Below are 27,911 nucleotides of genomic sequence, written 5' to 3' on the forward strand. Positions count from 1 at the left end.
CGATCAAGCCGACGCCGGGGCGGACGCGTGGGATCCGCGCCCCCCACTCGTTCCCTCCCCCCGCTCCCGCCACCGCCCCGCTAGTCTCCGGCGCTGGCTCCCTCGGTCGGTCTCCGACAGGTACGGAGGGACCCGGGCAGCTCCCGGGCGCCCGGGGTGAGTGGCCGCGCGCGCGCTCCCAGGCCCCTCGCGGGCCCCGCCGCCTGCTTTTGCTTTCTCGGCAGCGGCGCCGCGGGGTTTGCCCGGGCAGCGCCCAGGGCAACCGGGAAGGCCCAGGAGGGGGCGGCTGGACTGAGGGGAGAAATGGGGTCGCAGCCAGGAGGCTCCCCCTGACCCGAGGGCCGGGTGGGAACAGGTGGCGCGGGCCGGGCCGGGCGCTTTGTGTCGGGGCGCGGAGACCGGGAGCGGGCGACCGCGCCTCCCTCGGCAGCTCCCTTTCCTCCCCTGCTCCCCCGGGCGGCCGTACGCCGGGTCGGCCGGGTAACGGGGAGGGAGTCGCCTGGAATGTGCCTCTGGGGACTGCCTGGCTCGAGGGAGGAGCGGGGGTGGCCGCGGCGGCCGGGGAGTGCGGGAGCCGAGAGGTGGTGCGGGGGCCGCTGTGCCGCCGCAGGCCGGAGGGGGATGCTTCCAGCGAGGCGCGTTCCGCCGGGGTGAGGGCTTCATTCTCCCGCGGCGCTCCCGGAGGTGGGGAGCTGGGTGGGCGTGCGTGTGTGGAGAGAGGGGAGGCGGGGAGGCCAGTCACTTCCGGAGCCGGTTCCGATCCGCGCCGAGCGCCCTGCTTTCGCCGACGCGGACCTCGGGGTGCGGTTGTGCCCGGCTCCACGCGCGCGCGGGCGATGCGGGGCCGGGGGACGTCCCTGGCGCGGGTTTAACAAAGGGTGCGCTTCTCCACCCGGCGGGGCGGGGCAGCCGGGCTGAGGTGGTCCTTGGGAGGGGCTCTTAGCTGGGGAGGACTCCTTCGTTTTCGGGTTATCATTGTATTATTATTATTGCTATTATTTTAAAGGACTGGAGACTGATGCATGAGGGGCCCACGGAGGCGCAGGAGCGGTGGTGATGGTGTGGGAAGCGGAGCTGAAGTGCGCTGGACTTTGGGGAGGACTGACAGTTTATCCTGACTGTGTTCAGGCAGGAAAACGTGGATGATTACTATGACACGGGCGAGGAACTTGGCAGGTACGGGGGGGAGGGGGCGGCAGGGGGGTGCCGCAAGCGCATGCTACTGGGTTGTGCGAATGCATAATATTGGGAGCAGTGGGCGGTAGACAAACGCAGTTTGAATCTGGGGGCTCCCTCTCCCTTCCAAGAGATGTGCAAATTACAGAGAAGAGTTGTTAGCCCAGTGCGTCCTGGGGTCCAGAAATAAAGCCGCGAAAATGGGCTATGATGGAAGAGGCAATTTCAGTGCTAGATGATGCTGCATACGATATTGATTAAGACCCCTGGACGGGAACAGATTTAATGGTCTGCAGTAATTCTTGTCCGCTTTTGTAGTTCTGAGATGAGGCAAAATCTTAGTAAGATATATTTGCAAATCTGGTGTTAGGTCTTGTATGTACTTGAACAGCGTACCGACGAATTAGTAGGATTTAAAATATTCATGCTTTCTCTCTTTGAATTTTCAGAGTAACGAGAGCAAGTATGGGTAGGTCATATATGGCGACTTGCCCGATGTTGGTGTGGGGTTGGATTTTGAAACTTCCTCCAGCCAGAGATTTAATTACCCCGTTGGTGTTCTGGTTGCTTTGGTTTCCTTTACAATGTTAAATTTGTAGCAGATAAAAGATTGAGAGTCTAATATGGCTATCTGGATTCAGAGCATTACTTCCATTGCTTGCGGGAGCTGTGACTCTGAGGGCAAAGTCGTTCAGTTTCTGGTGAACAAGGAATGATTATTTTGAGGCGTCTCAGGAGGGGCTCAGCTTCCCCTTGACTGGTTATTGACAGGATATGTTGAGCTCTGGTCTAAGTAGCACGAAACCCAGTTTTCACACCTGAATTTAGGTTCAACATAAGGATTTGATTTTAGTGGATATATTTTGTGTGAATGATCTTAAAAGAAACACAAAGTGTGTATTTACTTACACTTGTATCAAAATATGGACTTTTCCATATTCATCTAATGTCCTGATCCTAAGCCTTTTTTTTTTTTAAGAAGGAAATTCAAAAGCACCCACACCCTAGGTTACCTAACGGGAATTTCCAGTGTGGAGCTTAACAAAAATTTGTTACAAGTTCAGATAAGAATGGGGAACAAAAGCCATTTTAAAAAAATAGTTTAGTTATTTGACAGAGAGAGGCATAGCGAGAGAGGGAACACAAACGGGGACGGGGAGAGGGAGAAGCAGGCTTCCCCCAACACCCCAACAGGGAGCCCGATACAGGGCTCAATCCCAGGACCCTGGGATCATGACCTGAGAAGGCAGACAGTTAACCGACTGAGCCACCCAGGCACCCCTAAAAGCCATTTTTTAAAAAAGATTTATTTCTTTGAGCAAGAGAGAGAGATCACAAGTAGGCGGGGGGAGGAGGGGGAGGCAGGCTCCCCGCTGAGCAGAGAGCCCCACTTGGGGCTTGATCCTGGATCCTTGAGATCAAGACCTGAGCCGAAGGCAGAGGCCCAACCCACTGAGCCACCCAGTGGCTCACCCAGTGAGCGCCCCTAAAAGCCATTTTTAAAAGGTTACTGTAATAAAGTATTTCTGTATGTGTTTAATAACAACTCAGGATGTCACTGAGAGCCTGCATTTAGGAGGAGCTTATGATATATTGGAGATTTTCTGAGGGAATAAGGAAGAAGGAAAGTTCTGAAAAATGATATTTCATGGATATGTTTAAGATAAAGGTTTAAGGGTGAAAGTGGTTGAAGTACTTGTTTTAACTAGAATTAAATAACTTTGTTCCTGTGGTTTTCAGCAAAGCGAGTGGTATATGGAGTTTTCCTTTGAGCTTCCCCACTGGGGGAAAAAATATGGTGAAAAAATATATTTTAATTCCATTTGCGTAGTGTGGGCTCAATATATAAATTCTCTTAGAAAGAGGGGTGATTAAAATTAGGCAAGCCAGTTGCTTTATGGATTAAGTATATGACTTTATTTTCAGTAAGATCTTTTGGTAGAATTATATGTTATGAGAAAGAAAGAAAGAAAGAAAAAAAAACGCAGTCTCCCTAAGGCTGGTGGGGGCAGGGGTTTGTGATCTTCACTTAGTGGGCTAGATGGCAGGCCCTCTGCCTCTGAGCTGGGAGGTGGCATGCTCCGTTTTCACTACATTTAGCTTTGACTTTTGTCTTGGTCTTCATTTCTGTGTAGAACTTTCTCCCCACCACGTAAGGCTAATTGACACCTCGTTGATGGGCTGATTTAATTTGTGTGACCTGTGGATTTGAGAGAAGGGCTCTGAGAAACTGGGAGTTGTGGGTTTTTTAAATAAAATATATATTCCATCTGCCTGATACAGCTGCTTTTGCTTTGCCTGAAAATGAGGAAAATGGTTGATTTGAGGGGGAAGTTGTTTTTTTTTTTTTTTTCCCCCCAAGCCCTGTGGTTTTTACATCTGCCTTGGAAATAACCACTTCCTGAAAACAAGTCCTGAGCTAAGACAGAGATGAAGGAAAGAGCACAGAAATGGAAATGCGCAGATAAGGAGCACAGATGCAGGGCCCTTGTGAGCAGTGAGTTATACCCAGATCTGTGTACATTCTACACTTGACCGGCATGTCTTTAGGAGTCATCGAAATAATAGGTACTCTTTTCGCTTATGCATATGCTGAGACCAAGTCCATAGCCAGAGGAGGTGAGATGTGTGCACTCAATATTATTACTATTATTGCTTTACCTTTAGGAAAACAAGAGAGTACCTTATGTATGAGTGTCTGTGTGTCTGTGTGTCTGTGTGGACTCCCCAGGACTGTCATAAAAGCTCTCTGTCCCTGTAAAGAACTTTATAAAGTACTCTGATAGTCGCAGTAATGATCCAGCAGACAGACCCCTGGACAGAGATCCTGGTTCAAAATCTGGCTCTGCAACTTGCTACTTACCTTGAGTAAGTCCCTTACCCTCTCTGACCCTCAGGATCTTCATTTTGTTGTTGTTGTTAAAGATTTTATTTATTTATTTATTTGGCACAGAGAGAGATCACAAGTAGGCAGAGCATCAGGCAGAGAGAGAGGGGGAAGCAGGCTTCCTTCTGAGTAGGGAGCCAGATGCGGGGCTCGATCCCAGGACCCTGAGATCATGACCTGAGCCGAAGGCAGAGGCTTAACCCACTGAGCCACCCAGGCTCCCCTCAGGATCTTCATTTTTAAAGCAAGTGGCCTATGGGTGCCTGGCTAGCTCAGTCAGAGGAGCATGTGACTCTTGTTCTCTGGGTTGTGAGTTTGAGCCCCGTGTTGGGTGTACACATTACTTAAATGAATACATAAAAACTTAGAAAAAAATAAAGTGAGAGGCTCAGTGCTTATTTGTGGCTATTTTGAAAATCACATGTAGAAGTATTTTAATCTGCAGTAAAGCATTTAACCAAGGGAGATATTATCTGCAGGACTGACTGACTCATGTGGGTGTTCCAGGCAGGATAATAACTTGGCCTGCAAGTCAGTTTTTGTTCAGCCTTCTGTTTGCCAATTTTGTGAATGGAGGTTTTCTGGGAAAAGGGTCATGTTGGGGGAGGCACATTGATGTTGCCCTTGGCCTCCCCACTCTGAGTCCAAACTCCTGTCGTGAGCAACACCCCCCCACCCCCCTTTAGAAGACTGTTTCGTGAGTCTTCAACTTTGTGTTGACTCCAGGAGGCCCTTTGGGGTCTCACTCTCCATCCATAAAGCACTGCTTCCATCCCCTGGAGTGATTTCTGGGAGGGGTTCTTGTGAACGGAGCTGTAATAGCTGGGTCACTTTTAACCCCACGGGGTACCCTCGCCACTCTTAGCAGCTGGAGCAGGCTGGCTTGTCCCGCCCTCGGGCTCCCCTTACAGGGGTGGTTCAGCCTAATGTGGGAGCCTTCTGGACATCCCGCTGAGCACCGCTTTCCTCTCCTGCCGTCTGACCTCACATGATCTTAAGACCAGGGCCCTGCCTCCTGAAGACCTTCCCTCCACAGTGAGTTCTTCAGACTTGCTGTCTTGAAGCACTCCGCTCTGCTGGTAGGCGACCACAGACTGTCGTGCCGTGCTGGGTCTTTGCTTTGTGCTGTCATTATTCTCTTGTTTCTTGTGGCCTGCCGGAGCGCTCCTTGTGGTGAGTGAGCTCCGTGGTCTTTTCTTCCCAGGGCATGCAGTGCGCTGTGTAACACCGAGCGACATCTGGATCAGTGCCTGGACAAGCCATGCGGGTGGCCAGGTGCGGCGTTGGGACCACGATGGGGATTTAAGACCTAAATGACGATGCAGGCGCTCATGCTGGTAGAGAGGCAGTGTGCAGTGTGAGACAGCCTCAGGACACTCATTTGGAAAGTGGGGAGACACCTACCTTTGTAAGGTGTTGTGGGAATGAGACACTGTGGCTGTCAACACCTGACACGCTGTCCCTACCTGAGATATTATTTTTAATAACCTGTTGTCCCATCCCTGTGTTTCCCACATTGTAGAGTCATTGTTTAGGTGATTACCTGCTTTCCTCACAGGTCGTCCCAGGGCTGTGACCTTGGACTTGCTCATGGGTGTGTATCTCTAAGACCAACTTAGATACTCATCAGTAGGGGCTCAATAAATGCTTGTTGATGGGATGAATAAATTGTTGTGTGTGAAGCACTGTGAACACATACACACACACACACACACACACACGTGCACACATGCACGTACGTGCGTATGGCCCTCAGTAAGGGATGACCCTGGTGGGGGATGAGCTTAGGAGGTCAAGGGCTGTGACTCCTAAGAGTGGAAACTGCTCTTCCGTTTGTGTTCTCTGTGCCTGGACAGTAATATGCACCGCAGCCAAAATGTCCAAGCCCAAGGTCCGTTTTAAACGAAACAAATTGGAGCATTAGATAATTTACATCCATTCGGATGGTGGCTGGAAGCTTAATAATTCAAATTTAAAACTTTCTCATTCTGCCATACGATCCATAGGCATTTTAATTGAAGTAAGGCTTTGTCCTAAACTCCAGGAGCCAGCAAACGTCTTTGATTTGGTTTTCTGCGGATCACTGGGTGGGTTCGTGGAGTCACGGCGGTCCTGCGTGGCTGTAAGGACGAAAGACATCTTGGCCTGTTTTCCCTTTGGAAGGGGCGATCTCAGGCCCACCTGGCTGACTGTGAGATCATCCGTAGGACTGTGCTGAATGTGATTTTTTGTATTTGCCTTTCTGCTTTCGTGTGCCCTCAGATGTTTCCTCTGATAGGAGAGGCTGCAAAGTTTTAAGAGAGATAAGGTTCAAATAGATGCATTAGAGGTAATGTTCAGTGATTTTTTTTTTTGGTTGAAGTGTAGTTGACACACAATGTTACATTCATTTCAGGTGTACAACATAGTGATTGACAGCTCTGTGTGTTATGGTATGCTCACGGGGGTGGCTGTCCTCTGTCACCCACTGTACAACACCATTATGGCATCATCGACTATATTCTGCACTCAGTGACTTTGAATTCTGTGCATTTTAGGATGGTCTAATCATGATCTTCCAGCCTGTGAAGGGAGGGCACAGTGATGGCGGTTGGGGGGCAGTTTGGCTGGATGCTTGCTTGCCAGCACTGGGAAGGCATCCCTGGACCACCCAGGCGGGCATCATTTACGGCCGATGGGACCAGAAATATAGGGGGTTGAGGTTTTGTTGCTGGGGAGCTGAGAAGCAAGAAGCTGACTCTTCAGTCCCCGCATTCCCTGTTACCCCAGGCCTGTATCTTACCAAGCCGCTTGGAAACCTAAGGCCCCATAACACTGGCTGCCTCTCCAAAGCCTTGGAAAACACACAGCAGGCTCACAGAGATGGGTGCTCAGATTAATTCCAGGAATTATATATGAAGGTTTTAAAAGGGGGGGTGACAGGGTCAATACGTTCTCTGACCTTCTAGCAAAGTTGTGATCCCTTAAAGGCAAAGACCATTTCCTCCCAGGCTGAGTGGGGCTGAGGAGGGCATCTGGGTGGAGAGGCACAGATATGTGTCGCCGGATACCCTTGGAGAGGGTATGGTGGGAGGGCAAGGCCCACGCCCGGTGAGCTACAAGGTCAGTCACATCGTCTGACCTCTTTGAAGGCTCCCTGTCTTCCTACAGGGAGATGTGTTACCAGCTTTCACCCTGAATTCTAGGCAGCTGCTGTGTGTACCTACGCAAGCCAGGTATTTTGTTTTTAGCAGAAACCTGTTACTGATCATGAGACAAAGAAGCCGCTTCCTGGTGGAAAGGATGGGCGTGCCTTAACGAAGACCCCTCTGCACCCGGACCTGGAAGAAGCTGGGAGTCATCTGAGGGTCCTCCCTTCCCATTTCTGACAGGGCCGGTGTCTCAAGCAGCTGGTTAGTAGGTAGCAAGAGGTGGGCCCGAACCTGGCCAGCCCTGCTTCGAATGTTCTTTACACTAGTTAGGATTTGGCAAGATATTTAAGAGAGGTGACCTGGGAAGCCGGCTACTGCCAATCCATTTTTAATATCTGCCTCGGAGAGGATGGTTAGGAGCAGCTAGTAGCCAACTTCCCTGAAGGCTGGATTCTTCCCCCCAGCCAGAGGCTTACTCTGAGCTCAGAACTCTCCTGGCCACTTTCCTGCACACAGAAACTTCTTTCGTTTTCCCTTGTGCCCCACAGTTATGAATGATGTTCGTGTGTAGCATGGTTTGACCCAACTCCCCAACTTAATAGTTCAGCTTTTTAGAAAGTTCACAGAACACTCTTCGTATTACTGAACTTTCGAGTAACATCATATGTGAGAGTCACGGCTCTGCCCGGTGGGCCATCCCCTAAGTGACAAACTATTTCATGTTTCACAAAGTGGCGCTGGTCTGTCTGGGGTAGGGCTGCTGTGCAGTTGCCTGAGCCTTTATTTAGAAGGCAATACTTAATTGTTTTGCCTTGGTTTAATAAGGTAGATTATCACAACAGAAAGCCTCCTCTTTCAACCTTGAAAGAGATGATATGACAGTATAATTATTTATAGTAAACCCAATTTATCACTTTATTAACATTCTAAATGAATTCCTTTAAATGGGCAGTCAGGAGAGAGAGGAGGGAAAAAAAATTGCCATCCAGTTTCTTCTACAATATCTAAATGGGATTGAAACATCTGGGTCTGTGTAATAAATCTTTCTTAGGTAACCCATCTCGTTTATTGCCTCTCTCTTTTTTAGGTGACGTTAGAAGCAAGTATGGCTTACAGGTCACACTGTGGTCACTTAAGTGTCATGTTACCTCCCCCTGAGAAATGACCATGGGGCTCACCCCCCTATTCTATGACCTTTCAAGTGTGAGCTTAAGGAATTTTATTCAACTGTATATGTTCAGAGATGTCAGGACAGGAGGTGGGGTGAATGTTGTAGATTTTTTTCCCTTTATACACACATTCAACTTTGGATGATGAACATAATGTTTGAGCAAATGAATGCTGGAAACTGCTGATCTCTGGTGTTTGAGAAGTTTTTATTGATGGTTTTCAGCTGGGAAATTTGGCTCTGAGTGGGGCCTCTCTTTGGGGATGTATTTTCTGTCAAAACTACCTAATGATTTTTATTATGATCTAATGTGACAAACGAGGCTGGTTTCTCTCCAGTAGTATGGATATTGTAAGTGTTCACCTGCAAGGAATGAGCTAATTTCCATTCTTTCCCGTAGTTCAAGAGCTCTTTCTGCAGCTCGGCGTTTCCTGTCTTTGAAACCACGCACAGTTTTCTTTGTAACTTAAAAAATCAGGAGTTTTGAGACCTTACTTCCATCCTCCATGCTCATGTTGCAGGCCCTTGAGGTTAGAGTTTTCCAGTTGAAAAATAAATGTAAGGGGCCCGTGGGTGGCTCAATGAGTTAAGCCTCTGCCTTCGGCTCAGGTCATGATCTCAGGATCTTGGGACTGAGCCCTGCATCTGGCTCCCTACTAAGCAGGGAGCCTGCTTCCCCCTCTCTCTCTCTGCCTGCCTCTCTGCCTACTTGTGATCGCTCTCTCTCTCTCTCTCTCTGTCAAATAATTAAGTAAAATCTTAAAAAAAAGAAAAAGAAAAAAGAAATGTAGGGAAAATAAGTAGTGCCCCTTTTTCGATCTGTCATGAAAAGGATTCCTCAGCCTGTGAGCAGGCTGCACGTGCAGAGGGTAGGTAGGACTTGGGTGAGGCAAGGAACAAGAAGGAGGGATCTGTAGGGACAAAGAGGGAGTGGCTTGGGGTAGAAGAGATCAGTCATTGGAGCTGACCGAGGCCTTTGCTGCCCACCCTCCTCTGAGAAGTTGCTTTGCCTCATCTGTGCAAAGCTCCAGTTTTTTGTTTGTTTGTTTGTTTGTTTTTTGTTTTTTGTTTTTCGTTGGTGGTAGTGCCGTCTGTGGTTTCTAGGTAAGCGGTGTAGGTATGTGTGTGTGTCTCAGACACTGTCGAGAAGAGACTGACCAGCCGGCTGCTGATGTCTGAGATGCTGACTCGTACATGATACACAGAGGAGATGTCTGTAGAAATTTGGTAAGCAAAACCCAAACCCAAACCGCTAACAGCTCACTTGCTACCTTACAAATGCCATTTTATTGGGATATAAATCAGTATAATTTGAAAGCAGAGCCTGCCCGGGGTTTCTCCTGTACACCTAGGGCGTGATTATACAAAACTGTCTCTCTAAATAGTGTCTTTGCCACTCAGAGCATCTAGAATCAGCATGTGAGCTGTTGTCCTTGAAGCCAGAAACTTCTACTGAGTTAGTCCTCAGGAGCTCGTCTGGCTCCTGCTGAGCACTTCGTGGCTTCTTATGTCACTTCTCTTGGGTCCTTCCCCTCCGCAAGACATGAGTAGCCCCTCTCCCGGTGCGAGTGCTGTGGCACTGGGCTGCTCTGAGCGAGGCCGGGCTGACATCAGGCCCTCCTGCTCCTTTTTCTCCTGGATGTCATGTGTCCAACATTGTGCCGCTGGAACCTGTCATCCCTTCTAGCAGTGAGCCTATCAGGTGACCACTTGGTATCCTGTTCTTGGCATTTCTTTGTAATCCGAACAAGCTTTGGGATAGCTGGAGGATATTTACAGTTTTCCCTTCGAGAACTGGTGAGGGCTGGAACTAAGTACCACCCCGTATTTTCCCTCATGTGGAGCTGCAGGCGGCTGGCTCAGTTGTCTGGGAGAGGAGGTGGGTGAGTACAAGCGGAATATTTTCCAGGATAAAGTTTTATCAGTCCGTACTCTCCCCACCGCTCCCTTGATGCAGAGTTGGCAGTGCTTGGCAAATACAGCAGTGGGCAGGCCTCAGCGTGGTGTGTGTGGAAGAGTGCGAAGTCCCTGGGTTTGGCCGAATGTGATCCCGGGGTTGAACGAGCATGTCCTGTTTTGTGAATATCGCTGACTTGTAGGGACCACCCTGTGTAGGTCTCACCTCCTCTTCAGGAGCACTGTTCTCTCTCTGATGAAGATAATTTTAAGAAAGTCATCTACATGAGAGAAGAGCGATCGCCTGGAGAAATGACCTGGAGCGGCAGCCCGTGCCTTCTCCAGAGCATGTCCCCGGCTGGTCCACCAGGAAGCCTGTCTTCCTTGGTTTCTGTATTCCTTAACAATTCGGAATGAAGAAGCAGCCACTTGGTGTGCTTGCGCAACTGGGTTCTGCCTGTGATTCTCCACTCTCCCTATGGATTGTGCGTCTTCTGAGTAGAGAACGTGGCTTCTTATGTCACTTCTCTTCGGTGGGATTAAGGTCAGCACACAGTAGGTCTTACTTATTTGCTTAATGAAGGTACATATGCAGAAATTAGAATATGGTTCAGAGCTTTGGACCCAAATCCCTGATTCCACAATGCATCAGCTCTTACCTTGGGAAACTCACTGGACTCGGTTTTTTCATCCATTAAATGGGAACAGCAATCATACCTGTCTCCTAAGTTCGCTGTGAGATAGTAGGTAATGTATGTAAAGTGCTTGGACTGGTACCAGGCATAGAGTAAATGCTTAAGAAATGGTGGCTGGTTAACAAGATGGAGAGGGTGAGAGGGACCGAGGGAGAGGGCACTATATGACACGCTTCTGAGTCTCTGTGACAGGACTGTCCCTTGTCTCCATTCGTTCCTCCTGGACACCTGGCGGTGGGGTGGGGGGTGAGGGCTCACTCCTTAGTTCCCTTCTTCCGCCTTCTCTTCTCCATTCTCTTCTACCTTCTACTCAGCCTGCAGGGTGGGCTCACTCTGCCAGGCTCGACTTTGTTCATCTGATAGTTCATCTGATCCATCCTTGTAGGCGTCCCTGCCCCTTGCTGGTGGGCACCGACACAGGACTCGGTTTATGTGCTGGGCTCCCTCAGCAAGTTGGCCTCATGTTGTGGTAAATGGCTCTTGGAGTTCCTGAGAAACAAATAAGGAATTTAGCTGGGCATTCAAAAGTGGGCTGCTGGGGCGTGTGGGTGGCTCAGTCGTTAAGTGGCTGCCTTCGGCTCAGGTCAAGATCCCAGGGTCCTGGGGTTGAGCCCTGCATCAGTCACCCTGCTCAGCGGGAAGCCTGCCTCTCCCTTTGCACTTCCCCTGCTTGTGTTCCTTCTCTTGCTGTTTCTTTCTCTGTCAAATAAAGAAATAAAATCTTAAAAAAGAAGAAAAATGTGGGCTGTTGGGGATAAGATACCATCTTGAAGGTCCACCCAGGGATGCCCGGGTGGCTCAGTGGGTTAAGCATCTGCCTTTGGCTCTGGTCATGATCTCAGTGTCTTGAGATCAAGGCCCCCATCGGGCTCCCTGCTCAGCGGGGAACCTGCTTCTCCCTCTGCCCCTCCCCCTGCTGGTGTTCTCTCTGTCTCTCTCAAATAAATAAAATCCTTAAAAAAAAAAAAAGAAAAGAAAAGAAAGGAAAGAAAGTCCATCCAGATGCCATGGGAAGAGGGAGGGAGAAGCTTCTGTCAAGGAGGTTCTATAAAAAGAGACATGTCCAGGGAAGCCAGGTGTCAGCTACTCAGAAATGCTCCAAGGCTATAGCCCTCCTGGCATTTACTGGGAACCCGGGACGTGTCAGCATGCAGATTCAGCTTTCCTGTGCTGTCTTTGAGTTCCTGAAAAGCCTATGCTTTTTAAGTTAAAAGTACATTGAGATATCACCTTACACCAGTTAGAATGGCCAAAATTAACAAGACAAGAAACAACATGTGTTGGAGGGGATGTGGAGAAAGGGGAGCCCTCTTCCACTGTTGGTGGGAATGCAGGTTGGTGCAGCCTCTTTGGAGAACAGTGTGGAGATTCCTCAAGAAATTAAAAATAGAACTTCCCTTTGACCCTGCAATTGCACTCCTGGGTATTTACCCCAAAGATACAGATGTCGTGAAAAGAAGGGCCATTGTACCCCAATGTTTATAGCAGCAATGGCCATGGTCGCCAAACTGTGGAAAGAACCAAGATGCCCTTCAACGGACGAATGGATAAGGAAGATGTGGTCCATATACACTATGGAGTATTATGCCTCCATCAGAAAAGACGAATACCCAACTTTTGTAGCAACATGGATGGGACTGGAAGAGATTATGCTGAGTGAAATAGTCCAGCAGAGAGAGTCATTAATCATATGGTCTCACTTATTTGTGGAGCATAACAAATAGCATGGAGGACAAGGGGAGTTAGAGAGGAGAAGGGAGTTGGGGGAAATTGGAAGGGGAGGTGAACCATGAGAGACTATGGACTCTGAAAAACAATCTGAGGGTTTTGAAGGGGCAGGGGGTGGGATGTTGGGGTACCAGGTGGTGGGTATTATAGAGGGCACGGATTTCATGGAACACTGGGTGAAAAAATAATGAATACGGTTATGCTGAGAATAAATAAATTAATTAAAAAAAAAAAGTAGTCCTAAGCCACCAGAAAAGACCCCAGGCATTTGATCAGAGGCACAAACCACTGCTTTTTGTCACAGATCTTTATGGAAAAAGAGGTCTGCAGTGAGTGTGCGGGCCCCCGAGTTCCTGAGCAAGACGAGTTTGCCTCAGAACACAAGACCTGTGGCAGAGCCGAGCCTCCGTTTAGCTCTGACACGTACTGATTTAAGATGTGAAAATGAGTGTTTGGCAAAGCCCAAATTGCCTGTGCCTGTGCCTATTAGGTTGGTGACTGAAAGACTGAATTGTTAGGACTCACTTAATGGCCGGGAGGCTCTGCCCAGTGCTGGGAGTGAATGCCCACTTACACGCTGGAGTGCCCGTCCCTTGTTCCCCTGGGCTGGGGTCTCGTTTGTGTAGGGAACATGGCTGCTGACCAAGAGGCCACTTTTAAAGGGCAGTGCCTTATTCTTCTGGCCCATTGAGTGGATAGCTTTAGTTTATGAAAATGACATTAGATGCTCACAAATTTGGATTTTTTGGTGGTTTTTTTTTTTTAGCATAACAGTATTCATTATTCATTAACTATAAAAATGAGAAATCTGATGCATTCACACACACCCTGTGTGTGCACTTGTTGTTATGGTCAAGACACTGAGGAGACGTAGCAGAAGGTTAGCATTAAACACAGAGCATTCATAAATGGACTGTAATTCATTATTTGGTCAGAGTGATGCAGTTCAATGGATCGCAGCACAGAAAAATGCCAGAGTGTTTTACATAATGTCAATGCGTGCTTGGTAATTATCTATCATTTACCTAGTGCCTTGTGTTTTCAATATGCACTGCACTCATTTAAAGTGGGCAGGTGGTATTCTTCCTCCTGGAGGGCTTGGAAAATAAATATAGAATACTGTAGGAACTAGGAATGTTTCTTAGCTCTTCGTGTTCCATAGTTGGAAGGACCTGACAAATGAGGTATAGAAGTGATAGTATCTGATGATCTTTGTTCCAATAAGAAGTTCTTTTCATCACAAAAGGTGCCTTATTCTTACTAATTTCCTCTAGCTAGAGAGATTTCTGTGGGCCAGTGTTTCATGGCCCTTTGTGCTCTAACTCCCAGATGAAGATAGGGGATTGGCATCTGCAAAACTAGGTGGGAGTGAGCATACTTTCTGGATGAAGACTTAAATTTACACGGTAGCCTGTATTTTCCACAGTAGTCTTACATGTATTATCACGTGACCCTCACCGCGCCGTGAGAGTGATAAAGGGCAATAATTACTATCTCTATTATGCGGATGAAGAAACTCCACTGTAAAGAGTTAAGTGACTTGTCTAGGTCAATTTAGCTAGTTAAGTAGCAGGTGCCAGTCTCAAATAAAGGATTTCCAACTTTAAGATCAGCATACTTTCCATTCAAATACAAAATCCCTGTGCTAGCAATCTTGGTTTTGTTGGGAGTAATCATACTGGAAGCTACAGTGCTAACTTCTGGGTCTGTTGGTAGACAAAGCTACCATTATTCCATAGGAAAAATGTGGGAAAAGCATGCTTTTCTGTGAATGGAAATAGCCTTGCTCTAGCCAATAATTCGTTTGGCAAGTGAAGCAAGAGCTAGATTTCAGATCTCATTTACCCTTTCAGCCAGACAAGCTTGTGAAACACTCATGGTAGACCTGCTGGTGGGATAAAGGAAGGCAGACTGTGGTAACTGGCCTCCAAAGATAGTTGTCAACATTACTCCCACTTCTGTATGCTCACGAAGTACTGCCATTGAAAACTGAAGCTTGTTTCTCCTCCCTTTAAATATGGGTTGGTATTCTGACTATTCTGACTGAAAGAATTCTGTCATAATTAGTCTAATATTTCTAAGCCCAGGCCTTCAAAGAACTGTCAACTTATCCTTCTTTCCTTTTGATGCTCCATGTTGGAAATCAAGTCATCATGTTGTAAGGAACCCCAAAAAACACAAGGAGAGGCCCACGCAGTGGAGAACTGTGGTCCTCAGCCACAGCCCTGTTTGAACTTCAGCCAACAGCTAGTACCAACTGGAACATGTAAGAATTAAGCCATTTGGATTTTTCCAACCATCCTAGTGCCCCAGCTGACATGAAGTGAAATAGACCTATGTAGTCAACTCCCAGAATCATTAGTAATATTATTTAAGACATTAAGTTGTGGGTTGCTTTGTAATATAATAGTAGATAAACTAAAAAGAAATTCACACGGATTAGTGAGAACTGGGGCACAAATGACCAGAGCTGTTACTAGCCTCACAAGTGAATTAGCTACAATAATAAGGTGATGACAGTGTAGCGGACTGGTTGGTGGCCCTGAAAAAAATCTATGTCCATATCCTAGTCCTCAGAACTTGTGAGCATCAAATTATTTGGAATAGGGGTTTTTGCAAATGTAATTAATGTAAGGAATCTGAGATGAGGATATCATCATAGTAGGCTCTAAACCTAATGACAGCTGTGACCATGGAGACAGAGATTGGAGTGATGTGGTTATAAGCATTAAGAAATGCTTCAAGCCACTGGAGGCTGGAAGAGGCAAGAAATGGATTTTCCGCAAGGTCCCCAGAGGAAGTATGATCCTACTAGGTTCTGAATTTCTAGCTTCCATAACCATCCAAGAATGCATTTCTGAAGCCATCTAGTTTGTGGTAATTTATTGTAGGAAATAGATACAGATTTTGAAATGGGGTGCTGTAAATGTAAATAAACACCTAAAAGGCAGAAGTTGGCTTTGAAATTTGATAGTGGGTACAGGTTGAAAAAATCTCGAGATGCATGATAAAATAAAATATATCAACTGCCTTGTATAGACCATTGGAAGAAATCTGGATGTTTAAGATAGTCTTTAGTGAGGGCTAAGAAGAAGATAAGGAACATGTTATTGGAAATTGGAGAAAAGGCAATCCTTGTTATATTATAACAGAAAACATGGCTGACTTATGTTCTGTACTTGTGTAGAACACAGATTTTTTTCCTTCATCTTGATAAGTATATTATTTAGTCCCTATCACTTATTCCCTCCTCCTCCCCCCGACACTCATCTCCTCTCCTCATAACCATGTATGTACTCTATAGCTAAGAGTCTATTTCTTGGTTTGTCTGTTTTTCTTTGCTCGGTTTTTTTTTTTGTTTCTTGAATTGCACATCTGACTGACATTATATGGTGCTTGTCTTTCTCTGACTGACTTATTTTGCTTAATGTTATTTTTTTTTAGGTCTATCCATTTTGTTGCAAACTTCAGGATTTCATTTTTTATGGCCAAATAATATTCCTGTGTGTGTGTGTGTGTGTGTGTGTATGTGTACACACCACATCTTGATCCATTTATCTATCAATGGACACTTGAGCTGCTTCTATAGTTTGGTTATTGTAGCGTATGTTATAATAAACATAGGGATGCATGTATCCCTTTGAATTAGTTATTTTTGTATTTTGGGGGTAAATACCCAGTAGTGTGATTACTGGATTGTACGGCAGTTCTATTTTTAATTTTTTGAGGAACCTTCATACTGTTTTCCACAGTGGCTGCACCAGTTTGCATTCCAATAGTGCAGGAGGGTTCCTTTTTCTCCACATCCTTGTCAACACATTGTTTCTTGTATTTTTTATTTTAGTCATTCTGACGGGTATGAGATACTTTTTTTGTGGTTTCAATTTGCATTTCCCTGGTGAGTGATGCTGAACATTGTTTTGCATGTCTGCTGGCCATCTGTATGACTTCTTTGGATAAATGTCTGTTCCTGTCTTCTGACTACCTTAATTGGATTAGTTGTTTTTTGGGTTTTGAGATGTATCCAGTTCTTTATATATTTTGGGTGCTGACCCTTTATTGGATATGCCATTTGAAAATATCCTCTACCATTCAGTAGGTTGCCTTTTAGTTTTGTTGATTGTTTCCTTTGCTGTGCAGAAACTTTTTATTTTGAGATAGTCCCAGTAGTTTATTTTTGCTTTTGTTTCCCTTGTTTCAAAAGACGTATCTAGAAAATGTTGCTATGACTGATGTCAGGGAATTTATTGCCGATGCTCTCTTCATGGATTTTTGTGGTTTAAGGTCTCACATATGGGTCTCAGATTTTGAGTTTGTTTTTGTGTATGGTGTAAGATAAGTGGTCCAGTTTGGTGCTTTTGTATGTAGCTGTCCAGTCTTCCCAACACCATTTGCTGAAGAGACTTTTTCCCTTTGCATATTCATTCCTTCTTTGTTGAAGATTAACTGACCATATGAGTGTGGATTTATTTGAGTTTTCTATTCTATTTCATTGATTTTAGTGTCTTTTTTTTTTTTTATGCCAGTACATACTGTTTTAATTACTACCACTTTGTAATATAACTTGAAGTCTAGAATTGTGATCCCTCCAGTTTTGTTTTTCTTTTTCAAGAGTGCTTTGGCTATTCAGGGTCTTTTGTGGTTCCATACAAATATCAGGATTGTTTATCCTAGTTCTGTGAAAAATGCTGTTGGTATCATGATAGGGATTGCATTAAATCTGTAAAACATAAACTTTTAAGGGATGAACTGGACGACTTGTGGAGGAGTTTTCCAAGCTAAGTGTTGAAGGTGTGGCTTGTTTTCTTCTTAATGCTTATAGTAATGTGCTAGGGGAAATAGATAAATTAAGGAAGAAACTGTTAAGTAAAAAGGAGCAAGCTCTTATTTGGAAAACTCTCAGCAAATTCTCATCGCAAAAGATGCTAAATCTGGGAGATTCGCTGTTAGGAAAACGTCCTGGAGAGAAGGCCAAGGGTGTGTCTAAACAATCTTTTGCTGAGGAGATTGGGCAGTGACTAATGCATACAATCATCTCAGCAGAATCCAGTAATAGAGATGAGGTTTTCCAGGAATGATGTGTTGGGAATCCTCTTGTTTAATGGTTTGGATCCTGTGATGTACACAGAAGACCTGAAAGGTTTTTGAGAATGTTATATCAGCAGAAACACTGCTAACTGAAGGGGAATCCTGAAAGGGATAGAGACAGGACAAAGTGAAAGTGGTCGGTTGGGCTCACAAAAGTCTATAGAAAAGAAACAAGCTGATAGAGCGACTTTATAGTGCTCAGCCTGTGTTAGTCTTCAGATAAAACAACACCAAAAAGCAGAATGACTTGAAGAGGTTGATAGATTGAGAAGCACAGGCCTACCAAACTGAGCAGGTGCAGAAGCCAGCTGAGCTGCCACAGGCCTGCAGGGCAGAGCCTCTGGCCCGGAGCAGAGAACCTTGAGCCACAGAGGGATATTCTAAGTCTTGAAACCTAATGGAATTTTTCCCCTCTGGACTTTAAAATTGCTTGGGACTGGTGACTCCTTTCTTCCTTCCATTTTCTCTTTTTTGGAATAATAATGTCTCTAACTCTTACACCCTATGTGTGTCCCACCATTACGTTTTGGAACCAGGTAACTTGTGGTTACTCATTTCACAGGTCCACAGATAAGAGTGGAATTTTGTCCCATCATGGATCATACTGAGTCTCATGCAGACATGATTTAGATGATTTTGATGTTATTTTTGACTTTTGAGTTGATGATATACAATGAGAAATTAAATCTGAGCTAATGCCTATAATGAGCTGAGACTTTCAGGGATCTTGAAATGAGGTGAATGTATTTTGCACGTGGAAATGATGTGCATATTTTGAGTGGAGCCAGACAGTAGGCAGCCGTGGGCTGAATAGCGACCTCTGAAAATGTGTGTCTATTCCTAATCCCAGAACCTGTGAATAGTACTTTATAGTACTATCTAGTATCTACTATAGTAGATATAATTTAGTTAAAGATTCTAGAATTCTAGAATTAGAATACCATCCAGAATTATCCAGGTGGGCCCTAAGTTCAATGACAGATATACTTAACAGAGACAGAAGAGGAAGATTCCAGGATTCTCTCCTCCAGAATTGTGGGAAAATAAATTTACCTTTTTAAAGTCTCTTGTGTTCATGAAAATTTGCTATAGCAGGTTAGGAAATTAATATAGCAAGGAAGTTCATTCTGTGGTTGGAAGGAACCTGTTTTCTCAATTTTATCACAATCTCTTGACAGTGGTTTTTGGCATAAGATACCATAAGATACCCCCACGTCCCCATGATCCATATAGCACAGGACATTCAGCTCTATCCATGCACCCACAGATAGGAATTGAGTATCTCGATTTTCCAACCCTGCCTGCCTCTAAGCCCTTTGAATTGTTACAGTGTAGCTCCTCCCATTAAGTGGTAGAGTGGATTCCCATCCCTTGATTTTGAAATTAATCTTCAGGCTAATAAAATGGGACAAAAGTGAGAGCACACAAGTTCGAAACCTATGCCTTAACCTCTTGCATATTTCTACTCTCTCCCAGAATCCTATTCCCAGCCTGTGAACAAGCATATGCTAGCCTGTTAGAAGATTAGAGACCCTGGGAAAAAAGAGCCCAATTGTCCAAACTAAGGCTTTCCTCAGCCAACTTAGAGCCAAGTAGGTGAGCAAGCCCCACCTACCCCACAGCAGGGTCACCTAACCCAACCTCCAGGTCACCAAAGCTCATGAAGAAGCCCAGCTGACATATAGACTTCTGAGTTTTAATTAAGTATCTAAATGAAGGAGTCATTAACTAATGCAGTATGCAAGAAGACTTTTCCTAAAGGTTATTGAGAAGACTTTAATTTCCTTGTGATGAAATAAAGTCTACCTGAGAAACTCTAGGGTCAGGTATGGCTCCAATATTTCCATATAAGGTTTCATACAAATATCTGAAACTGGATGGAATAAGGAAGCAAGAGAATTTGCCTTGAAACTGTGCATGTATAGCAAGCATACGTTTTTTGCTTTGGTATATTTATCTGGGGGTGGGAATAAGGGATAGTTTTCACACGGAATTGACATTAACTACAAAGTCCAAAAGATGAGCAGTGAGTTGGCCAAGGCAACAGGTTATAGGAGGACAGCAGAGGTTTTAGCTTGAGCAAAGGCCCCGAGTCCTTTGTTGGTACTCAGTATATGTTTAATAAATAAGCAAGTGTCCACGTACCTCTTAGTATTTGCTTCATTACCACCTTTGGAACAGCCCCCGAAGCCTACTCTGCCGGCTGCCGGCCTCCCCGCACTTCCTCTCCCCTTCCTTTCACCTACAAAAACACTGCCTGCTGATGAGTTGTAAGTCATTTTGCAGAGGAAATTGGGTGTGCAAATCCTGTGATTAGACAAACATCCCTCATTAAAAGTTGTAATCCACTGGCCCTCTGTGTTGACACCTTAATTCTGAACTCTTAACAGCCTGAGCACACCCAATGGCCTGAACAACTCCACCTTCATCATCTCTTTCCCAGCCCCCTCCCTTCCTTGCCTGAGTCTCCAGTAGAAAATGACATCGTCTTCCAGATGGGGTAACGTGGCCTTCTCTTACTTGCAGTGATAATAATGTTTTCTCAGTTTTATTACAGTCTCTTGAGAGTGGGACTGATTTGCATATTCCCTAACACTTAATTAACGATGTCACCTTCCCAGTGCCTTGAAAACAGTTTGCATTTTTTCTCCCTCCCCGGGCAGACCTCCAACAGTTACCTCCCACATTTTCTGCTGCAGTCCTTTTTATTACTTTAATGACAAATAATTGGACAGATTCTGAGTAATGAGGGTGAGAGCCAAAGGACTGTTGCAAGGGAGACGGCTGCGTGTTACAAGACACTTTTAGTGGTCTCTAAATCAGACAGACAAGTAGAGTAATGATCATCTTGCCGTAATGAGACACAATTAAGAATCACTGCGGCAAATGACAGAGCAGTTCATTGAACAGTAACCTCCTTCTTCACGTTCTCTCTCCCTTCTTTTTTTTCCAAAGGAGATCGAAGCTTAATTAAGCATCGCCATTTGCAATGCTATCGTTAAGATTGTGTCAGCACTTCCAATATAAATTGCATATTTTCAAGGGTTTATTACTTAAACATAAAAACTAGCTCCATTTTGAAATTTAGGGAGTCATATCTTAATCTAAAAGAATCAGAAAATATAGATTCTCTGGTAGAAAAAGGTCTTACAGGTGCTTGATTTGTATCTGATCTCTGAATGCTAGAATGCATTTAAAGCATGTTACGTTTTGCAGATTTCTAAGGAAAGACCCTTTTGCCCAATGTTTTTCAAACTTGAGCATGCATAACAACCACAGGAAGGACTTGTCACAACAGACTGCCTTGCCCCACCTAAGTACTTATTCAATAGTTGGGGTAAGGCCAAGTTTACATTTCTAAAAATTTCCCAAGTGATGCTTCTGTTGCTGGTCCAGGTAACCACACTTTGAAAACCATGACAAGGATCAATAACAAAATTCCAAATCATGGAACCACACATCTCAGAGGTTAGTGACATTGATTAGTATTTGAAAGACTAATCAGACGTCATGTAGGAAAAAAGCGTCCTCTGCAGAAATCCACCCTGTGACTCCTCTCCACTCTAAGTGGCAGGGAGTCTTTTCTAGTCAGTTCTTTCAAAATAAAAGGGAAATTAAAAACCAACTATATACTTGATGAGCCACTGCAATTTAAATTAAATATTCTTGGGGTGCCTGGGTGGCTCAGTTGGTTGAGCATCTGACTCGGCTCAGGTCATGATCTCAGACTCTGCACTCAGTGGAGAGTCTGCTTGTTCCACTGCCCCTCCCCACAGTTCATGCTTATTCTCTTTCAAATAAATAAATAAATAAATTTTTAAACATACATATTCTTTTTTATTTTACTTTGTCTCTTTCCTAATGAGCTGAGTGCCCTTTGGAATGTATTCTTGCTCTCTATACACATTCCCTTTCCCCAAAGCTACGTGTCTCTCTCAATATAGTATGTTTGGAATGGCCAACATTCCCAATTTCATAGAGAAATGGCAATAGACTATAAATAATTTGCCCAAAATCATGGAAATTTTGTGGTAATGGCAGATGTATGTGTGGGTGCTCATTCTATGGATTTATAATCCATAATTTACAATATAAATGGTTACATCCATACTTATACTTAATTCCATTCCTTCTGTGATTGGTTCATAGCAATACAGTTTGCTATGGAATAAGATCAATTATACTATGTAGTTTGTATATAATATAAATTTGAGATGGTGGAAGAATTCAGTAGTGACTAAACATTTCGGTGGAAGCACACTCATGAGTGAAGGAAAGTAACTTATTTTTTTCTGAATTTGCTAAACCAACCAGTTTTTCTAGCGTTGTTAAAATGCAGCTGAAAGGCAAGTTAGTGAATTGAAGAGTTTGAATATACTCAAAAAAGTTTTCTTGATTAATAGCACTTAGGAGATTCTGATATCTAAAGTTTAACATCAGCGGAACTCTGTGGTTGTGTCATAGGTAGAAGTATAGAAACCCCTGCCAATTACCTCAGTGATTATACAAGTCAGGATAGGCTGAGTTATTCAGTGGTAACAAAAATCAATAAACAAAACAAACTCAAAAGTGTCATAGAGGTTTATTTCCTGCTCATGCAAAATCTACTGTGGGTCCAGATGGCTCGGGTATAATATTCCTTATTTACCCACATCATTTACCCAAGTGGCCTGGATCTTTCGGTTCCACTATTTCAACTAAGGCTCCTCAGTCACCTTTGTAGGTGAAGGAAATGCCACCGGGGTGGGGGGTGGGGGCTTTGCACTGATAATTAGAGCTTTGGCCCTGTGGACTCAGATATCACTTCTGCTAGCAGACTGTTGGCCTAGAACAGTCACATTGCTCTGCCCAGTTTGAAAGTGGCAGGGAAAGGTGATCAGTCAGGAGGAGAGAGGACAAGATAAATGGGAGGACTAGAAGTCCTACCACCTGCTACAGTGATTCAGACAAAATTTCCTTCCTTCAATACTTTACACAAAATTGTTTTTCCTACCTAGCATCTACCTTTTATTTATGATTGGATAGTAGGAGGCTTTTGTTATATTTGGTTAATTGTCTCTGCTCTGCATTTTTATCATTGAAACATAAACTAAGGCCTAGTTGTATTGAACTTATGTCATTTCCAAAGTATTTTTTTACATATTATCTCAGTTAATATAGCCCTGCAATAATGTGTGTAGAAGGGTATCATGATTGCTGTCAGGAAATAGCCTCAGCAATGCTTAGAAACTTCCTTTCCTAGTCAAGTAAGTGCTGAAGATAAGACTAAAACCCAAATCTGACTAACACCTCATATTCATTTTACTATACCATACTGCTGTTTTTGCTGGAGCTCTTTATGCTTAGTCCTCTCAAATAAGTAAATTAAAATTACTATTGTGCCCTTAAACATGGAAAGTTCTGTATCTTGTTTGCCTTAGAGTTTCAGACTTCGTTTAGTATTTATGAGGTCTGGAGTTGTTTTTTCACAAGGTTGCTGCAGAAATCATTAGTCCATAATTTCCTTAAAAGTCTAAAATTAACTCTGCTTTTATTCCATTTTATTTGATTCTCACATGTGCTTTTAAAATTTTGGATTACTGGCCATTAATTTTATTAAATATCTATAATTACGGGTCTTGGCTAACATAGCTCTGATATGTGCCATTTGTACTTCTTTACCAGTAAATTGAGATCTGTCAACTTTTATGGTGTCATTTTGTAGTTCCTCTTACCCCAGAACTTTAATGCTTTTTATAGAAACTAAACTCCTTGGAATTAGGTGTTTGCCTTTTTACCAAGGGAGAAAGCGAGGCCCACTAGGAGCTGTAATGCAGATACTCAACTCCCGACCAGTTGTTATTTTCATGGCTTGGTTGGTATACATAGCAACATTTTGAATTGATTTTCCCATATCATCCATAAAACATTCATCCATAAAATCCAGTCTATAACAAATGTAACTATATTTCCCCTTAGGTAACTCTGGCTAAGTATCTCTTATAAGCCCCCGTTCCCCTAGGTGTTAGAAACTTAATTTCATGGCGTTTAGGATGCCTACCAGTAAATTGTGTCAATGCCCCCACCACAGCCCCTTGGCACTCACCATTCCCATATATGCAATAGTGCCTTACTGCCAACTTCTACAGCTCTCTACCTGAGGGCTCTCTCTCCCACATAGAGGGCAAAATGGAATAACCCTCAGCCAAGTAGAGATGAGAGCTAAAAAATATGTACATTAGCTTCCTCGCCCCTCAGGTGGAAAACTAAGGTGTATTTCACAGTCTCTCCACAGGTTCCTATTGGGATTGATTCAGAGTTGCCCACAGCTGTAACATGTTCCTTAATGCATGCGTATTGGTTTCCTTCTTTTTCCTGTTTAATTTCCCCACTCCTCTATGACAGCTTCCTATAATTACCACCCACATAAGCCCCATGCTTTTGGACACATCTCAAGTTTTGTTTTGGAGGGATCAGTCCAAGATACTCCCTTTCCAGTTTCCCCTACATCTGAATACCATTGGCTCGTAGAACATTGAGATACCAGTGGAGGGGTGACTGTTATATGGGTTTGAGTTCCAAATAGGTAGATACATGGATCTGGGAACCAAAAGGTGGAAGTAGAAAAGGTCCTGCTTTTATTACTCCCAGAGACTTTAAGGGGCTTTGTGCTTCCTTACCCCACGACTTGAGATTGTCAGTCTTGTGGTTCTAGTTCCTAGATGGGGAGAAACTTCCACCAGAAAGCACAGCCTGAGTCTCATTCAATTTAAAGTTAAGGTTGCCACCTCATCACTCTGAGTTCCTGTGCTAGTAGTCCAGTAGGCACAAAAACGATTTACCCCACTGATATGGGTAATTGTCTCTGAATATCATAGGTAGTAGGAATGGCACCATATATTGGGCAAGGAAGAATATGTTTGGTATTAAAGTAATCCATTAGAGTCCTGGTATTCATATGTCCAGTAAATTGGCAACCATCACGTTATAAGGGCCTACGATCCCTTAGTGGTGAAGATCTGGGTCATCCTATCAGAAAAACTACCTAGAGTATCAGAATGATGAACTAAGAGTGAGAGAAATCTAGATGGCAAGGGATGGAAATAGTATCAGCATGATCTCGGATTTTAAGTGCAACATCAGGTATGGTAGTTTGACCCACAAATTCCCTTTTGTAAATCTTCTTAGGAACTATGGCCATAGGATCCTGGAGTAGCTGCACCTAGATGCTGGATAGAGTGAATAGAACATGAGAAACAAGTACATTTGCTCAGTACAAGGGGTGGGATGTATTAGACGTTTTGGTGCCCCACCCCACCTTCTTTAGCAGGATGCTGTAAATGCTCACAGATGACTTTCTACTTTGTAGAAATTGCTTTTATCTTGTGGGTTCTTAAATATCATCCTGCATCCCAAGGAAGAGCCATAGCCAAAGGCTGAATGATAGGAGAGTACATCAGCTCCTGCCTCAAGGAAATATAGCACTCTGGTACAATTTATGTTCCAGAGCTCTTGTGGATGTGAAACCATATCCTCGCTCAGTTATAACCTCTTCTCTGTCCTGATCCACTTCCTCCTTTACAAGACTTTCTCAAGAGCACTCCCTCAACTCATGCATCTTCAAATCCCTGTTACAGAGTATGCTTCAAGGGAATTTGACCTATGACACTCAATTACAGAGGTTATTTTCTGAGATTTACATAGTTTTACAGTAAAAAAAAAAAAGGTCATTTTCTCAGTTCCTCAAATGATAGGACAAGTCAAAATTATGATTTAAAAGGTTTTTTATTCATATCATATTTTATAATCAGTCATAGTCAAGGTCATATTTGAGAATTCTGTTTTCTTCACTAATTGTAACTCTGCTATTGTAGAGTTGTAGTGTAACTCTGCTAATTGTAACTCTGAAATTTTAGTTCAAGTAACTTGCCAAAATAATTTTATGTTTGAAAAGTGGGCCTGAGCCTATCTTAGTTGACTGAAGGTAAGAATTGGAAATAGTTAAATACTACAGAATGCACTCTGCAGGTGTTAGCAAATAAAGGGTGAAAAATTGGAGCACTTAAAAATCTTTTGAGTATAAAAAAATGCCTTTCTGTCTACCTAATTGTTGATCTGTCTAATCTATCTAGTTTTGCATGTATTTATATTCACACAGGCTCTTTTTTACTAGGCTAACATAACTATTGCTAGTGAGAAAGCAACACAGAAATACACTGTAAGAAATACTAGGTTAGAAACCTTTAAGATAGTGCCTCAGCATCATAGTTTAGAGGTGGTGGTGAGGGCAGCGCTGATTAAGTGGGCTGTTCCTTCTAAATTCTTATGCGTCTACAATATCTTGGCTTTATTCTTTTGCACTTACTGGGCCAAATAGTGCCTGGTCATGACAACCTCTCTAGTCACATTCCTTGGCACTGTTCCTTTGTATGCTATGCTCCATCCATTTCTGGAAAAATGTCAATGCAGTTCTCAGAAAGTGCCCTACTATTTTCATCTTTAAACTTCACACAGGTTCACAGGCTCCTTTTGCCTGGAGCTAGCTCACATTTTTGTATGGCCAAACTCTACTCACTCATGAGATATCCCACCCACTAGGAAATTGCTGATTACTTGTACATGTCATTGCATTATGTTTGCCCAGAACCTTGCCTTTTATATGAATTGCTCTAAGTTGTTTGTTTGATGTTAAGGAATGTATATTCAGTTCTGTATTCATACTGCCTAACAAACAATTTAACATATAGTAATTGTTTAAAAATGGTGCTTATTATTATTTAAAAGTGGACACAGAGCACATACCTGAATTTTAATTAAGTTCTGCCAGTTTCAAAAGTTCAGACATAAAACAGTATTTTTATTGACATAAAACCATACCTATCACATCAATTTTGTTTTTTGTCTTTTATTCCCCCACATTCTCTGATATTTATCAGTAGTCCACAATATGATGTAGATCAATGTAATTTACCATATGGGGAAATTGCAAATTACCCTGCAAACCATTACAGGATTTCATAGAATTGATGAAAGTGATGTTGGAGGACTACTAGATTCTGTGTGAAGCTGTTGAAAAGCAGGGCATACAAATGAAGATTGAAGAAGATAAGATGCAAAGACAGTTTGAGTGATACTTCAAATAAGGATAATTAGTATACTAATAAAGATTAGGAAAATCCCTTGGAAAAATGGTTGAATCCTTTGAGTACTTTAGGAAAAATTATTCACTTTATAGTAATATTTTAAAAGTAAGAAGTGACATAATAAATGTTCTGTCAATATTTTACCTCTGATTTTTTTTTACCTCTTAAGAAAAACTAATTCTAAGAATTAGCATAGAGATGCATTTCTTATCTAAATTCCATTAGTGGCACAAGATAAACACACTTCTTTTCTATACTGTTAAGTTTCATTTTCATAGTACTGGCCCAATCAAATTTTTTTTTTTTTCATTTTTCACCATGAGATTTTGGTGCCCACTTAAAGTGGATTCACTTTAAGGTGGTCTTCTTTTTGAGTACTGATTATCTTCATATACTGAGAACTTTCTGTACTTTCAGGGACAAAACTAGAACTAAAATATGGCAATTATAGGCAGATGACCAGGAAACTTTTGAGAATGAAAGGGAGCATACTTTATACCCATCACCCTGACACGACTATTAACTGGAACTGCTCTGGGCAAACCAAAACATTTAGGCACCCTTATTTTAGGGAGGTGTGTGCGTTGAAGTATTTATTAAATATTTTCTGATGGTGTGAGCAATCTCCTACTATTATGACTTCCCTGACATTGGAAGTATTCAATCAGACTATCTGTCAGCAATGATATGATGACATCTGAGAACCCCTTTCCAGTCTCCAAGAGCACTGCTTCTTGATACATACATAAAGCCATTATAGCATTCCAGCGTCTTGCTTGGCCATAAAAAACCTTTTTCATTAGGACAACAACAACAATGGCAACGCTGATAAATATAGTTCTTGGTGTTTGATAACCTTGTTTCTGGTCTTTCTCAGGTTTCAGCACATTCTGTAACTGAAGACTCTTTCTTCCATTGGTCAAGGCTTGGATAGCCTCAGCTGTCTATCCCAGGCACTCCCTAGCCTTATGGAACTAGAATCACAAAGGTGAGAATAAATGAGGACCTTAAGATCAGAGA

At 43.6% G+C, this 27,911-nt stretch overlaps 1 long non-coding RNA gene across 1 annotated transcript; it reads left to right on the forward strand.

Moving 5' to 3' along the window:
- Window positions 1–694: 694 nt before the first annotated feature.
- On the forward strand, window positions 695–27,911 carry LOC116570502. The gene is made up of 3 exons (XR_004277446.1): window positions 695–866; window positions 1,007–1,176; window positions 27,769–27,911. It is a non-coding gene; the product is annotated as an uncharacterized LOC116570502 (long non-coding RNA).

Source organism: Mustela erminea, chromosome 12 (assembly GCF_009829155.1).
Source record: "Mustela erminea isolate mMusErm1 chromosome 12, mMusErm1.Pri, whole genome shotgun sequence".
NCBI lineage: Eukaryota > Metazoa > Chordata > Mammalia > Carnivora > Mustelidae > Mustela > Mustela erminea.